This window comes from Anser brachyrhynchus (genome assembly GCF_964034855.1).
Source record: "Anser brachyrhynchus genome assembly, chromosome: 5".
Lineage (NCBI taxonomy): Eukaryota > Metazoa > Chordata > Aves > Anseriformes > Anatidae > Anser > Anser brachyrhynchus.
Window position 1 is genome coordinate 26,035,002 of NC_137699.1, and position 14,740 is coordinate 26,049,741.

The following is a 14,740-nucleotide window of genomic DNA, read 5'->3' on the forward strand; positions in this document are numbered from 1 at the left end:
TTGCTGTCACAGATTGAGAAAACCTCTTTCACTTTGGTTTGTAGGATCTACAGGGCTGGATGGCTACAAATTCACAGCCTGTACAAAACTGCCTTAGATTGGCTCCAGAGGATTCCCTTGTATCTCACCCTGAATAAAGACTTCCCAGTTGGGGTTGCTGGGAAATTTAACCTAACAATAGACGGAGCAAAAATTCATTAGGGATTTCAGCATCCAGTGATCAAAGTGAAACTTGAGTTTGATAACAATATCTTATGTAGGAATAAATGGCTACACTTTATATAACAGAGAAACAGAATCATGATTCTAGCATCTCAAGATGCTAGAACACATTTCATTGTTGGTAAGACTTTCATCTTTAGTGACATATTCCATATTGCTCTGTCTAGCTACTGGTAAACATTACCAAAAGATATGAGTGGTGTTTTTTTGTTTGTTGTTGTTGGGTTTTTTTGTTGTTTGTTTGGTTTTTTTTTATGTGGAGAGACAAATTTCTGGATGTCTCATGGGCAGAGAACATCCAGTTTGTGCTTTCTTTTAAAAATTTCAGAATTCTTCAATAAGTGGTAAACAGGTGACTAAAAGTTAAGTTACAGAAATACTTGCTCTATTAATGACATACAGTAGACATCAAGGAGTGCACAAGTCCAGTTTCTGGAAATCCTTGAGGTGTGTTACATACTCACTGTACACCAGAGTTTTCCCAATACTTCCTTGGGAGGCTGCACTTTTAATATTTTCAAAGTCTGTATTGAAGAGTCACCTGTCTTAACTCAGCTATTCCAATACAAACCTGTGCACAGCCGGATTTGAAGAAAACACAGAAACCCCTTCCCTGTTTAATTGAGCATGTAGAGGCCAAAACTGAATGTCAACAATGGTGAACAGTTTTTGGTCAAGATACCTATGAAAAATATATAGACTTTGTTAGTAATTCTTCTTCAAATTTAGGAAAATCTTTTCTTTTAGAAGAGAACAACTTCTAGAGGCAGATATTATCTGTTTTTACCCCAAATGTTTATTTTATGAATGGCACTATAAGATGTACTGAATTTCAGAGTAAACCTTTTGCCTTTCATCTCACAGATGAACTAGACTATTTCTGTACCAGATACTCTCAAGATATTTGTAAAACAGCCAAAAATCTGAGCCATATGTTCAGAAATGCTTAAAAACAGTACTGAAATTGTAGTATCTAAAAATAGCTTAGATTTTCTGGTCTGAGACCTGACATTCTATTCAGTTTTTACTTGGAGCTTTATCAGCATTTGGAGATAGCTAGCAAGAGCTAAAATAGCAAAATGAGTATAAGAACTCCTACATTATCAGAGCCATAAATGAGTCTGCTTTTGCATCTTCCTTCAGGAAGTTGTACCAAAAAATGACAGGTACATTCATTCACAACAGATCAATTCTCATGTAAACTTCTGAAAGCTTCTTAGACTTGATTCCTTCTCAGATGCCTTCTGAGATCCATTTCCATTATGTTATTTTAAGGAGGGGAAAAACAACAACAACAACAAAAAGACATTACTGGCTCTCCTTCCTGGCTCATAGTTCCTTCCTGCCTTCTTGCCCTTACTGAGAAATTATCTTGATCCTGTTGAAAGCTAGAGTAATACAGAAATTTAACCTTCATACCATTTATGCATAAATCAAATGCAGACTTAGACAGATTAAGGGATTTTAATACTCCCTAGTCATGCCACTTGTTACATGCGTCCCCAATATAGCTGTTAGTTCTGAAGTTTTACCTATGCTCTCCCTCTTTTCTATTTATCTCAGGATTTTTTCATGGTCAAATACATTTTCATTTATTTTTATTCATTTATGACTCATTTCAGTGAGTCAATATGAAAAGAACTTCATATACATAGAGACCATGTACAGGATGCTGAAATTGGGTGTTTGCTACCTTGTTGCTTGCCATCAGTAAAAGTCACCAAGGAACTCTGGAAACCTTTACTTCTGCTCACTGTGTTTTATATTCACAGATATAAATACATTTCATAATTTACATTAGTAGAAGACAGTGAAAAACCAAGTCTCTGTTCTGACATTATTAAAATTGCATTTTTAATTCCCATTCTCTTAATTTCTGTATACCTTTTTCCATATATTTTGCATGTGTTACTAATATGGATAGAAAAAAACCTTTCCTACAAGCTTAGTTGGTGACCTCAGATGACACTTTACATTTCGGTTTGAAAAAAGTCCCAGTTAATTACTTAAAACATTTATTTCCTTGATTAAACATCTCATGAAGACACAACATCAATTTTCATTGGAACTTAGGCTTCTGTATGCAGAAGTCACTTTTGAAAAAGAGCTTAGATGCCTGACCTGGATGTTTCTTGAAAATCATCCTTTGTTAGCTTTAGCATTAAAAAAAAAAAAAGTGAAGTACACATTCCTGTAATATTTCATCAAGTTCTGACTAACAGAGAATCAGAAATGTTCTAAAATGTGCAATTACAAACAGGCATAAACTTTGAGACATTTTTGTGGTTTCAGAGAAAACTGACTTGAGTACATACGTCTGGAAAGTCCCACCAAGAAGCCACTTCTGTATTTTCAGGAAATTAAGTAAAAGGGCCCACTGCATTTTTTTTTCCTATTGTCCTTTGTTTATTTGTTTTAAGACACATAATAAGCAGACATTTGTGATCGTAGGTACAGCATATATACCAAAAGATACTGTTTGAAGATAAAAAGGTAGTTTATGAGAACAACTGTTCTTAAAAGTTTTGAGACCATTTGTAATGGTCTTATATTCTGTGAGATTGTGAATAGTGGGGGGATTTCAAAGCTCTGCAGCTGTGGAACCAAGCCACAATCACAGTCATTCTCCCAAGTACTCCTTTTTTACTTCCTTATTCTGGAATTACCCACAGAGATTGCTTGACATATGAAAAGTAGTAGGATATACCACAAGATGCCCCTGAAAGGTTATGATAAGAAAGGTGACCGGAAAAGTACTATTCTGAATTAGATTGTTATTCCTGAGCATGAGATACTAGATCAGAAGGTCCCTGTAGCCCCATGTCCTGTCTCCAGCACTGGTCAGTAGCAGATACCTACAGAAGAATGTAAAAGCAAGACAAGTATATTGTCCATATTCTCCACTGTTTGGAAGACCCCCATATTCAGTACCTTGTAAGTCAGAGATTTCTTTACATAAGAACAGAAAAGCCTTGTTGGTTCAGAACTGGGGTTTGGCCCTTGCTAATAAATGTTGAAAAGTTTAAAATTACGGTCAGTTGGATCCTGATGTAGCTCAGAATCACATTTCCCCTTTTCACAAAGCAAGTGGCTCCATCAGCTCCACCAGGTCTGCACTGACAAAATAGACAGCCTCTTTCCTTTCTTTTAGAAGGTCTTCCAGATCAAAGGCTCTTTTCATTCCTTCAAAATTTCTTGATTTCTAAATGCCCCTAGCAATCCAGAAGGTAGGCTGTCCACTTGAAAGGTTTCAAGCACGAGTACCTTCCAACCCTGAGGCTAGAGGTCTGGAAGTCTCAGAAACAAGACTTTTTGTGATGATAGTGATACCAGGCAGCTGGAGACTCACAACTGCCACACTGAAGTCTGATCATGCAGAACTCTGTCCCAGATGACTCCTTAGCAATATTGCAAAGCTGTGACACTTTGAATGAGCCCTGAGCTGCACAATTGGTGATCATGGTGGAGGCATCACAAGTGAAGGCATTAAATAGAAAGTATGTTTCACATTGTTGCTGAGCAATCTTTGCTGCTTTGTGGTGAGGAAAATGGGAATTCAGTAGGACTAAAAGAAAAGGAAAGAAAAAGAGAGTATTCCTCACGTTGGCATCCCAAGTTCCACTTCATTTCTGCCATGTTTCTCCCACTGAAAGAATGATGGGATTAATGTACTTCACGTAATCATATTATATACTTGCCTATACATATTGTTGAATGTCCAGCAGTAATTAATGATATTGTTCCTTTCTTCAGCTCTTCCTTTAGTGTTGTGAAAACAGTCATCTTCTAATAATATAGGATGCTGTTTCATGTTAATATCTTACACTTAGTTCTTCCTTTCTGTTTTTAAGAAAAAGACCAGTGTCCTTGCTAAAGGTAAGAAGTTGCCTAGGAAAAGTATTTTCAGAAGGCTTTAGTTCAGAAAAATGTAAGCAATGATGAAGAGTTACAGCAGAACCATCCTGTCATACTGCTGCTGCACCCTGCTACTCCCACATAAAGCACGGTGCTAGGGGCAGCATCACATCCTGACCTCGCATGAGCCTCCATTCTGACAAGATGTGACAGCTGAGCTTGCACACACAGTTATGTCTTACTGAAATATTAGGGTTTGTTGTGCATAGTGACATGCTGATAAACTCTTAATTAGCTGCTATTTACAAGTATCTGCTTTTACAGTAGATCCTAATTCATTGCCCTCTGCCTATACTACGTCTGTATATGCCAAATGTAGATTATATTGCAACTAGTATCCTCTTGTGTATGCATATACAAAGGATGATTAGCTGTAAAGCCTTCTGTGAGACATGTTATGTGGAAAACTACTTACAAAATATATCAGGTTGCACCAGACAGCTGCCTAAATTCTGGAATGAATATCTGCTAACCATTTATATGCCAAGATTGTTGTATCTGCTAACCATTTATATGCCAAAATTGTCATTCACAGTTACTTTGTAACTGTATCCAGACCACTGAAGCAAAAACTTTATTTGGCACATAACACATTTCTGATCCATGGTTGCACTGGTACTAAATAATATACCAGCCTAACACAGGCATGTTATTATGCTTTTTCCTTGCTTTACCAACCTCTGTGGTCTACCATGCCCTCATTCTAAATTTCAGATGTCTGTTTCTAATTGGATGCTTCCTTCTGTAATGATAAAGATGATTCATATAGTGTCCTAAACGTATACAAGACTTTTCGGAACATGGTCGATACTTCTGCTTTAAGGCCGCTCCGTGCTGTTCCGTAATTATATAAGGTCTTCTCAAAAGGGGATTGGAAAAGGCTGTACTTTCCAGAGAACAGCAAATAGCGTGATTTATAAAGAGATCAATGTGAAAAAAGATATAAACACAAATTTGTTCTCTTTGCAGCGGAATCCTTGAAAGTATTTCTGATACTATTCCTTTTGTGAGAGTATGTAATATTCTAGTCTTCTTTCTTTCAAAGAAATATGACTTTCTTTTAGAAAACGTTATTCTGTAAAGATATTGAATACAATTAAACTTTACCTAAAACTTAGAAGCTCTTTGGGGGAGAGATACCTGTTACATTTTGTCTTCAAGTAGCAATGAACACAGAGAGAATCTGTGCCACTGCTGGAGTGCCTTGGCACTCCCACAATAAAAACAACAGTGACTGTGGTGAGTAATGTGACCTCTACTTTTATTTATACTGCCTTTTTTGTATTTACACTTGTATTTAAATTTCTCTCCTCTTTAAACTTCTCTCCCATAGGTCATAATTTGTTTCCCCACCCTGTCCTTTATTTTGCATCTCAGTCATTGTGAGGCTTATGAAGAGGGAACACTGGAGAGAGAAATGAAAAATTGTGCTGGCTGTTTCACCAGAACAAGGGAGTTTTCCCTCTTCAGATACCAAGAGGCTTTGTCCATGAAACTCATGGGTGGCCTTATCTCTGTAAATGCACAGATAAACTACAATCCTGATTTCCTAGCACTCTAAGTTTAACAAGGCGGAAGAGGTTCGGCAAATGGGCCCTGTGTCTTGGGGCAAAATGTAAGCATCAATTGATCCCTGTGAGCACTTGAAAGAACAGGTAGAAATAATATTCACCCCACCTTGCCACCCACCTACATTGCCCCTGCACAGCTTTTCCTTGTCTAATGGATGTGGCAGTGATTGCAGAGCTCTCTTAGTGCAACTGCTAAACCTTCTTTTCCAGTGGGAGCTCGGAGACCTGTTAATAAAGGCATCTTCTGCATATTCAGATTCGAAGGCCATTATCTGCCTTTAAGTTCAAGATATTCAGCAAGCTCAGTATATCTTAGATCCTTTCTTTGAAGCTTTAGCCCCAAAAGACACCATTTCCATTTGGCAGCAGAAGCTGATTCACATGTTATCAGAAGCCGGGCTTCCTCTTCTGGGAACTGGAGGAAACCAGATTTGTCATTCGAAATGTCAGCAGCCTTTTAGGTAGCAAAAATTAAAAAGGCAAGGGGAGTAAGGCCAGTAGTTTCAACTTGTATAATAACAGTGGCAAGACCTCTGAAAATGAGAAGAAGAACAGGTCTTGGGATGTTTTAAGTTAGGTGCCAACCTGGTTTCAACCTGTGCCTGTTAAAAACTACAAGTCATTAGGAGCATAAACCACTGTTGATTTATGCTTCTTATTCTCCTCCCAATGACATTTTATTCTCATTGTACAACTGACTTTACAAGCTCCAGCTGAGGACTAATGTCACCAAGGACTATGGAAAGCTCTGCTCATGTACAGACACACACAGAGAAAAGGCTGGTCTACTCTCTCAAGAGCAATCATACCTATTTTGTCCCTGTGTGAGACAGGAGCCTGTCATGTACTCATCATTGCCAAAATACACTCAAAAAGAATCAAAATTTAACACAGAACAGTTTTCTGTAAAGTATTTTGTTAACGGCCTGAGAACATTATTACCGTGCAGTCAGAAAATTAGTTGGTTTGTTGTTGTTGTTGTTTTTTGTCAGAATAAAGTTAATTACAAAATATAAAGCAATATTTACAACATTTACAAGCACAGGCGCTTAATGGCCGTGCAAAGAACTTCTATAGGGGGCAATTCTACTGTCTATTACAGTAGTCTGATTTGGCCTGATCTCAGGAAATTGACCTTGAATCAGGTCGGCAGTCTGGTGACTTCACCCATTACTGAACCACCTGATACAAACAGACATGAAACTGAGGACTCGGTAAAAATAAAATCTGTGGAAAATAGAGTCTGAGAGCAGCACTTGAAAAACTAAGGTGAATGAAATGTTTGTAGATGTAGGAGTGTTACTTCCTTGACACAGGATGGCAGATGGGTAAAGGTATGATTCATAGGCATTTATCAAACAGAGGATTAACCTCAATATTATAAGTGAATTTGTGCTAGAGAAGAATGTCTGAGAGGAACCATATGGCTTTAAGTCATGAAAATAACAGGTTTGCTGTCTTAAAAAAAAAAAAATCTTGGTTTTGATGGCAGATTTAGAAAATGATTGGTAAAGTACGATAGATTGTAATTTTAAGAACCACTGAATTATCCTACATTGGTGGTACTTGTCTTTTATTATATGGTCTGAAGTCTCAGTGTGGCTTTAAATGTTTGTGTCTACTCTTAAGTACTTTTTATGACATTCATTTTTGGCCAAAAAGAGGATATTTTTATTCTTATTTAAAGAGATGTGTAAAGTGTCAGAGATTATTTTAATTTATACATTGAATGTAGCTTTATTTATTTGGGAGACAGTTTCTAAAAGCAAATTATTTCCATTTGGAAATGTGAATAATTAACAAGACAATTCTGCTAGTTTTGCATGTAATTCCTTTTTATGGATGCATAATTCCAAGTTTGGAAAAAATATTAGGTGGACATATTTCATCCAGTTTTGGAGGTGAGAACACTTTCCCTCACAACACTTGGAAAAAGCAGTTGGGGTGAAATCACTAATGTTCTAAATATGTTTGATGTTTACACAGGAAAAAATAAAATGTCTGACTTGCATCCTACAAAGGAACTGACAGTATTTGTGGAAACTGGTGGTGACAGCTGTCAAACAGGAAATGCGTAGCAGGGAACAAAACCTGGCAAAATGGCCTCCAGACATTTTCTTAGAACCAGAAGAAAGGGAGTTCAAATCATACTTCAGCTGTGTGAGGGACTCGAGAGCTACCGGACAAGAAGTGCATTTGGTCCTTTCTGTGGAGAGCACCAGCTTGGTGTCCTTCTCCAGTGACTGCACCAAACACGAAGGGGGCCCCAGCTGTGCAGGGTGGCCCCGCGTCGGCTGGCAGGGATTGCTGATCCCCAGACAGCAGCCCTAGTGTGGAAGAGCGGAGGTGTGGGGGTGCAGCGTGCCGTGCCCCCAGCCAGAAGACATGTGCCCAGTGACACTGCATTTCCTGCTCAGCCTGGAATGCATCTTTCCTAACCATACCCACACTACTGACAGACGCGAGCAAATTACATGTGTGAAGTCTGCCTTTAAGCAGATTTCCTGCAGCGGTGGGGATGTAATTTGTGACGCATCTTCTCAGTACTTCACCCGAAAGTAGACCGGCCAGCTGAGGAAGAGAAATGAGCAATAGTAATTCCCCTCAGAATACTGTCATCCTTTTCCCAGTACTTCCTCATGGTCCTAGTTCGTCATCTTTTCTTTCTGAATGTAGAACTTCAAATATATGCATGCATAATTCAGTATTTCGTTGCATAGCTTCTTCTGTGATTTTTCCTACTAACCTTTTTCTGCCTTAGCAAGAATCTTTCCATGTTCCTCAAACATGGGACTAATCAAGGAAAAGAAAGGCCCCTTCTTCCAGGAATAACATAGAAAAAACAAATCTGAAGCACTTTCCAGCAATTTTGGCACTTCCAGGATGATCTTCGGTCTTCAGTGCAGCTCTGAAGAACTTTTATCTAGTTTCTCAAAATCTCTTTTGACCACTTCTATAAATCTACCAGGGGTACCAACTTGAGCACATAACAGCAGTCCTAAGTGCCCCTAAATTACCTTCAGAAAATACCTGAGATGCCTCTCTTCCATTTACATGCCTGATTAAGTGCTTATTTGCTATGTAGAGCAAAGCTCTTGCTTTGAAAATTCTGTTTACTTAACAATTATCTTTTTGAACTAGAGCAATGCTAGACGTTTCTACTCTGGTATTTCCAAATCCCTCCTTGGCACAGTTAATCAATCCAAAAGCCCTTTTCTTCTTTAAATAGAAGACTGGATTTATGAACGCCACAAATCAGGGGTTTTTACTTGATGTTATAGTAGTCTCTACATTTCTGTTCTGTAATATGAAGACACTGACCCTCAGGCAAGTTTAGCAGCTCTGCACTACGCCAGTGAGACAAAAACAGTTTTAACTACTGATAGGCTCTGTATAAAGACAAATCTCAAGTTCTCAGGGGCAGTTCCTGTGCCTATGATAGCTTCCACTTTCCCTTTTCCAAAGACTTGGCATAAACAGTTATCTGGGAGAAAGCTGGGTGTGTTTCTGTCAGCTTCATCATGGCCTGAAATGCGGTGGTTAAGTAGTTGGCCAGGAGTGGGAGTAGTGGTTTTTTAATTTCTCTGAATGAAAAGTCTTTTCCTTTGTCCACTCTTTCTTCTCCAGAGTCACTTCATTTGAAGTCAAATGGGATCTTCTGGTGGGACCGGATTGTATTGTAGCCATGATATTTAGTAAAAACAAAGACTTTTTTTTAGCTGTGTTCATCTCCCTCTTATGCTACCCTCACTTCCTTTGATTTCAAGCACGTTTTACTGTTAGCCAATATATATGACACAATAAGTATACTTTCATTCTTCCAAAAATAACTATAAATCAGCTGGAGACTGATCTCAGCTGAGACCGCAAATGAGATTTAAAACTCAAAATTGCAAAACTCAGAGTAGAATCCAATGTTTGAATCTCTTCTATCCAAAATGATATAAAGCCCTCATGAATGTGGCTAAAATACTGCAATATACAGACAGCTTCAATTATTTCCTGTCTCTGCTTAGCTGTTTTCATGGCCTTGGTCTTGTCACTTTAATTTTCTCACACTCAATTTATCCATCTATAAAATAGTATTAAACTTACTCCTTTGTAAAGTATTATGAGATAAACTGGTAAAGTGCTTTTATAGTACTTGACTTTTATTATAGGGAGTGTGGCTGATACTTAGAAAATAAGTTACCCTAAAAATTGCACTGACTATAAGCAAAAGAGTCTTGCTCAGAGAGGTGGGTTTATATAAAGCAAAACAAAACAACAACAATGAAAAAACACCTGCTTTGGACCAGCCTAATGACTATTCCAAACTATTGTTTAGGCAGTAAGGCAAGAATTTTTTTAAAGCTGAATATATTGTAAGCTTGAGATATGCATATTTACTCATCAAGGTGAGAAGTAGGATGCCAACTATACAAGAAAAGAAGAAATATTTCAATGTGCCACTCATCATAGGCACAAAAATAAAGCATTTTTGTGGGCATCAAAACTGGCTAGACCGCATTTGTTGCCCTCCCAGTAATTACCCATTCATGAGTGATGGACATACTTGCTGGCTGATGTATGGCATGAAAGAGTAGTCTGCCTGATGAGTTCCAGTAAAATGGATACCCTTGTTCACCTTTAGTCCACGATCTGGGATATAGTTGAAAAGTCGGTGGATTTTAAAGGTTTCCACATTGGTATGTGTGTTTGTAGGATTGAGACCGGAATTTCTAAAGTACTTTTTTAATCAGAAAGTACCTCCACTTCGAAAGACAATGTGCAGATCTGGCACATCTGGCCTGTCAACAGTAAGGGACAATGAATGAATCTTTTGCTGCTTTGTACACACAGGACATTGGCAATTATGTAAACAGGGTAGGTAAGAAACCAAAGAATCTTAGATGGGGCAGTGCTCTTTCAAGGATAAATAATTCAACAAATAATAATAATAATAAATCCAGTGTTAGAGAATTAGGCTTATTTTTTTTAAATTACAATTTTTGTGGTGAACTCAGTTACCCAGCCCTTGCATCATGTTGCCTTACAAATTGGCTACACAGTTACACTAACCTAAATTACTAGTTTGTAATTGGACAAAACCTTTGAAAAGTTTCTCATATAGGACTGAACTTTTTATGACCTGTGTTGAAAACCTCTATTTGAGAATAAAAGTTCCAGTTTCAACTGACGAGTTTTGCTCATACAGATGCAACAGTTGATTTGGCAATTCAATTTACATGGGGGTCATTCCAGAGAGGATTATACAAATAGGACAATTATAGATATTTTTTTTCCTGTGACTAAAAAGTTAAATTTTCAGGGGTCAATTAGTAAATCTGTCCCTCAAAAGCATTTCAGGCAAAAGATCTTTCATGTTATATGAGACGCATAAGAAGTCCTCCACCTAGGATTTCAGTGCAAAGACAAGGTTGCTAGCCTAACTGCTCAAATTGGCTGGTAGGAATAGCCTTCGTTGCAGTGATAAATTGGTGATTTGCTAAATAAAAGTATTCTGTGCTGCAGATTTACTTGCCAATGCTGGATTTGTGTATGGGTCATAGAACAAATTTGATATATGGCATACAAGATGACTAGATGCTCTTTTTTTTAATAACAAATGTATGGAGAATATTTGGCCATGCCTAGCCCTGGAACCCAAATGTTTGCACTGTTAAATTACACTGCCCATTGCAGCATTCTCCCAAACAACTCCTAAGCATAATTTAGGAGTGAACACAGGCCAGTGACCACCTGCAGTAGTGGTGTGCAAGCAGCCACTCTGACTTGGAAGGATAAAGAGAGGTTAACAGTACTGAGAGGACCAGACCATGCCAGTTGGCTTAAGGCCCAGAGAATATACTACAGCACTGTGCATTTTACTAGCATGGATGTAACTTTAGCCTAAGAGACCAGATAAATCGCTTAACATGCTATTACCGAACAAAAAATAGGGTGCATTGATGCAGCATCTAAAGTCAAGATATGTTCCCTGATATCTGTAGTCAAGTAAATAGTTTTGTCAATGTCTCCATGTTATTGATGTAAAGAGCCTTGTCTTCAAATTTATGTCCTATGTAGACAACAAGCCTGAAAATATGGGTTTTGTTGGACCAAGACAAATCTGGACCCAAGAGTGTTCAGAGGCTTTATTACTTGCCAGCTAGATCTAGACAAGCTCTCTATGGGTCATATATAGAGATACATAGCCTGCAAAGCAGGGAGGCAGTGGGTAGAAGGTACTTCCTGTACAGCTCTTCTTCAGGCTATTTTCTCAGGATAGTGTAGAGAGTCATTAAAACCAAAAATCTGCTCAGCAGAGTAGGGGTGATTCATATAAGCAACAGTTTACTGAATCATCAATTTTTACAGTCGAAGGGCTTCACTCATTGTTCTTCTTGCATAGCAATTGCATAAATGCCAGCATAAACTGGGTATAAAATGCCTCTAACTCTGGAGGTGCTATTTTACACTCTCTGCACTCAGTACTAGTGCAAGTCATTGTTCAAGATAAAGAACAATGGAGAGCTGGGACTTCAAAAAGTAAAGTCAGGAAGAAGTCTCTTTTTATACTTGCAAGGCACGTATTACTCTGCTTACACTACAAGCTCAATGGGATGAAATATGTACAAATCCAAACAGAAACAGAGGATTGTTTACTGTCATTTATTTTTTACCTTCATTATTTGGTGTAGTGCTTTGGGCCAAGGATTCTATTAATCAGGGTTTAGAAAGTATTTTATGTTTATGAAGAAAAAAGAAGGAACAAAATCGATTAACTGATTGATACTAACTTAGCTTTAGAAAGATCTTGTTTAAAAAAAAAAAATCTGCACATGTTCACTCGATTAATTTTTTGTTGGTAACATCATTTTTGAGTTGTACTGCGGGTATTCAGTACACAAGTAAGAATTGAGTTTCTTCTTTTTAACTGACTTACAAAGTAGGCAGAGGGAAATCATGTTTCAGAATATCAAAGGATCACAGTAAAAGTCTTGTTACAGAAATCAGTTTCTACCACCACTATGCCTTTTACCTAAAAACTTTGTTGGTTTGTTTTTGTCTGCGTTATTCTTTCTATCATGTGCAAAATACCAAAGAGCTTCTGAGTCCCAAGAATATCCAAAGGTTCAATGTCCCAGACCTAAGAAAAGTTGGGCCACCTGACAAAAGCTAATCAGCACTGATTTATAGCAGTGTGGAAGAGCATAGATTGCTGTGGTTACAGAATTACCAAAACCTAGCTTGGGTCTTTGACTTCTATTGGAGGGAAGCACTGTTGCAGGTTTCTGTTTAGAACTAACCATGTTACCAGCAGCAGTTTTTGTAGGATGTATTTCCTAAACTTTTAAAAATAATGTTCTTAAGATAAGTGCTAACACATTAGCAGCCAGATGCTGCTCATTAGGAAAGAAGAGTGACTAAGCTGAAAACACTGGCAGTATCAGAGTGGAAAAAACAAAACAAAAAAAAAAAACAACTTTTCTCTCTGGATTTATTTTCTTTTGGGGCAATGCAATTATTTGCAAAGTTCTGTCAGGCATCAGCTGGCAATATATTTGTGCTCAGTTTTAAAATGTGACTGTATTCTGAACCTCTGAAATGGCCTATTTTTTTTTATTATTATTCTCAAATAAAGTCAATTAATGTATTTTTCATCCTTTAACCAAAACTAAGCACTTTTTGAAACCCCTAGTGACTGCGCTACCTTCAGCACTACATTCCCTCTGGGGAAAGCTGCTACTCCAAAGTCGTGACACAATTACATTGATTCACTTTTCCTCAGTGCTAAAAATGGGCTAATCCAGGTTAACTGTGAGCATAAACTCTCTACAGCACACAAACTCCTTCAATGAGCAGCCTAAACTTTCCTTATGGGGGCTTATTTGAACATTCCTAAAAATTCCTGTAAAGAACAGACAATCGACACGGTCTGCTTCACTGTGGCAGAGCTATAGATAAAGCCTTTGCGTTGTCTTTAAGGTAGCATTCTCTTTGTACGCAGGTGTCCTATCGAGTTACTTATTTACAGCTGAGTTACAACATTCCTTTCCATCTTCCACTGCATATGTGTGCATGCACGTGTGTGTCTACAGAAACACACACTGGGACGAAGAGGGGTAAATATGCACTGATATCCTATCTACGAATGGCACCCAAAATTGGTAACACTTCAGTCTCAAAAGTCTAACCCGTCTGACTGATCTTGGCTAGGAAGCAAAAGTTCCAGGACAGTCATGTAATGCACAAGCAGAGGTTTTCCCTGCTTACTGCATGAAATGTGGATTTAAAACTTAAACAATCTTTACTGTATGTTCCAATACACTTAAGTATAGCTGAGGTCTTTTATGCAGCACAATAACTGCTAATGAAATGATCAGGTTTTCAGTTCATTTAACATGTAATATTTGCATGATTAGGTGTTATGCATTTCGTTAACATTCTTACACTTAGCCAGCGAATATACTATGCAGAATTAATGAAAGAAATTATATAATTTTCTCTGTAATGTTTATTCACAGTATTATCACCATGTGATTTAATTATTCTGATCAGTGTAGGTCTGACTGTCATAACACTCGTGCAAAGGAAGGGCAAGTGTTCTGAACTATAACGGTAATATTTTATCTGCTCTGCACAAAATTATAGAAACAATTAAATGGCCATGTGAACTTAGAATACTTTCAGCCTGAGAATACTTTTGTTTTCTCAGGTTTTCAGGGCTTGGGGTTTGCTTGTTTTCCTAGTAAACAGCATTATTTTTAAGTTAAATGAGTTTCTTTAAAAATTAGATTTTTGCATGGGTATAGATTTGTACTTGAATGTCTAATAAAAAGCTTTTGTTTGGGAACTAAAACTGTGAATTGACTGGACTGCTCTAGAGAGCGATACAGCTCCCTGAACTGATCAGAGCTATTATTGTTTGTCCTGAAATAAGGAAGTGCAAAACTGCAGTTCGTATACAAGCACCTTTCTTAGAGAGCTAGATGACAGTCGCCTTTTCTTGAACTTGAACTTATGTGCAACTGATAACAAAAAAAGTG